Source organism: Lathyrus oleraceus, chromosome 3, assembly GCF_024323335.1.
Source record: "Lathyrus oleraceus cultivar Zhongwan6 chromosome 3, CAAS_Psat_ZW6_1.0, whole genome shotgun sequence".
NCBI classification, from domain to species: Eukaryota; Viridiplantae; Streptophyta; class Magnoliopsida; order Fabales; family Fabaceae; genus Lathyrus; species Lathyrus oleraceus.
The window spans coordinates 216,890,232-216,893,374 of record NC_066581.1 but is presented as its reverse complement, the minus strand read 5'-3'; positions in this window follow the sequence as shown (position 1 = coordinate 216,893,374).

Here is a 3,143-nt window from a genome sequence, read left to right as displayed (position 1 = left end):
TGGAAATGGTATTGGGGCAGTGATTATTACTCCTCAGGGCACACATTTTCCTTTTACAACAAGGCTAACTTTCAAATGCACGAACAATATGGCTGAGTATGAGGCCTATATTATGGGATTGGAAGAATGTATTGATCTTAGGATCAAGCATCTTGATGTTTATGGTGATTCGGCCCTTGTTGTTAATCAGATTAAGGGTGAATGGGAGACGAATCATCCTGGCCTCATCCCATATAGAGATTATGCGAGGAGGATTTCAACGTTCTTTACTAAGGTTGACTTCCACCATATTCCTCGAGATGAGAATCGGATGGCAGATGCTCTTGCTACACTTGCTTCGATGATTGTGGTTAGACTTTGGAATGAAGTTCCCAATATCACTGTGATGCGCTTGGACAGACCAGCTCATGTATTTGCAGTAGAGGAGGTGCAAGATGACAGGCCATGGTATCATGATATCAAGTGCTTTCTTCAGAGCCAGATTTATCCTCCTGGGGCATCTGTGAAGGATAGAAAGACTTTGAGAAGATTATCAGGCAGTTTCTACCTCAATGGTGAAGTGCTTTATAAGAGAAATGTTGACATGGTTCTGCTCAAATGCGTGGATAGACACGAAGCAGACCTGTTAATGACTGAGGTCCATGAGGGTTCATTTGGTACTCATTCCATTGGAAATGCCATGTGTAATACCCCAAAATTTACCCTTCATTTTTCTTGGAAGCATGGGGTTATGTTTTACACTTCATTAGCATCATACTAGGTCATACTCATTGCATACTGCATTAGTGACTTGGGAATAAGGTTTTGATTGATCACTCCTTAGCAAAAGGAGCCCACACAAAGCAAGTTGGAGAATTGGACTTCATTTTCTAAAATATACAAGTCTCAAGGGTCTCAGGAGGCTCCTGGTATCTTATTATGGTCCTCAGTTCATCAGAGAAAGATTCAGAGCTATCAGAGTGTTCATCTGGATTTAATCAAGAAATTAGGGTTTCGTGACTACTTGCAACAGGCAATGTTTGGTTGGAAGTAGAGGGGCTCATCCATGTCATGTTTGGAGAGGCATCTTGGCCTAGGAAGATTCACAATTATCTCAGAAAGATCCATTGGCAATCAGTGCAATCAAGTCCCGATCATTTTGCCCTAAAACTAAGGTTTGGTATAAAATCAGTTTATTTATGATTCTTTGGGTGAAAATCTTTTCCATGGCCCTCCATATGTCCACAAGGATCTACATACAAAAAATCAGCTCTTTATTTGAGCCAGAGGTGCTTCAATTGATCACTAGAATTGGGAATCAGACCGTTTGGGAAAAGTCAACTGTGAGGCCAGAAAAGTCAACTCCTGACATTTTGAGAGTGGAATCTCAAAATCCATGCCTAGGGGAGCCTACATGTGAAATTTGACCAAGGTTGGATCATGGATTCATCATTTAATCAGGAATTGGAAAAGTTACTTAATTTGGAAATGTTTGACTTTCCATTTAGGGCAAGTTTTCATGGTTGTTACACTCACTTTAAGCCCATTTTCCATCAGGATAAAAGCTCCATTTGAAAATTTCTCCAACATTAAAGTTGTTCCTCTTGTTCCAAGATTTCTAGAGATATAAAGTTTGCTCCATTTGGATTAAAATTGAGAAAGTTATGCTTAGTCAAAGTGAGACATATTTTTAGGACACTTAGAAAAATTTCTAAGTCCAAAGATCTTCAAAGTTTGTCAAGACTTCTTGGCCAGTTTACTTACACTTCAAGGCATCATTTGAAAATATTTTCTTCACAACAATTATACCTTGCCATGTCCTCTTTCACATCCTTTTGGAATCATCTCATTTGGATCCATGGTTTGAGAGATACATTCACCTAAAGTGGGCATCATGATTTGACTTTCTAGGCAGATTTTAGGCCATACTGGCCCAACCAGTTTTGCATGGTGAAACCTGAACTTGAGGGCCATTCTTCACATTCTTCCATTCATCATTTCAACTTGTGCTCAACATGAAAGATGCTATACTCCATGAGATCTTTCTACTGTTTGCATTGCCTCACAAATTGGTAGCTTGCTCATTAAGTTACATGGCCATAAAGTCACCACTTTGAAATGAATTTCTTGCATGCCAAGCCATGCTGCACAAACCAAGTCACGTTTTTGCTACCTCTTTTGGCCATGCATTGGATATTCATTCATTTAAGTTTGGCCCAAAAAAACACAAACCTAATACACCTCACTTCACACTTGTATTTTCATGGACAACACTTATCTCAAGGCCCATTAGAACATATAATCCACCATATTTAAAAGGCTGAAAACCCTAAACCTAGAGGAAGCATTGTGGAATTTCGTGGCAGGCAAGGGAAAGAAGCAAGATCACTTATCATCAAGCTCTTGAGTTGGAATTTCTTGAAGCAAAAAGGAGGGATCATATTCTTCCATCATCTTCTTCTATCAAAGAGGCAGTGGACCTTACATCCACTAGGTAACTCTATCACTCCTTTTCCATGGCCATATATTGACATACCTATGCTTATTATCATTACTTTTCACCATGCTATTCTTATGCTTGCTTACCATTATTATCATTATTGTTTCCCATGCTAATTAGATGCTCATGTTGTTTCATGTTTGTTTATAATGCCAATCTTATGCTTGTGTTCTTGATGTTATTAATTTATGCATGCTGAATTCTTTTCCATTATGCCGTGCCCATATTGACATCTTGTGGTCAACTTTTCTCCATGATCAAGCCATCATTTTACTCAAACAAGGATACCATGATAATCTACACATTTCGTACTTGAATTTTAGTTTTTATTTCGTGGCATTTGGTGCACTATAGCGCTTGCATTCTTGAGTGGAAAATTGAAAAAAATCACTGCATGCTATCGTGTTTCTTATGCATGTCATTAGGGTTTCAAGGTTTGGTGAAGAAGATGATGGCGTGGCAACTTATGAGCCGTTAGATCCCATGCATATGTCTTAATCTTGGCCGTGCATATTTGTTTTGTCCTTTAGTCACTTAATGAAAGTTAACCAGTTGATATAATGTTACATGCTTTTTAAAAATAAAATTTTCATTTTAAATGTGTCACGCCTGGACATTTGGTTTGGACTGGGCCCTGCGTTTTTTCACTTTTGACACCCCCACA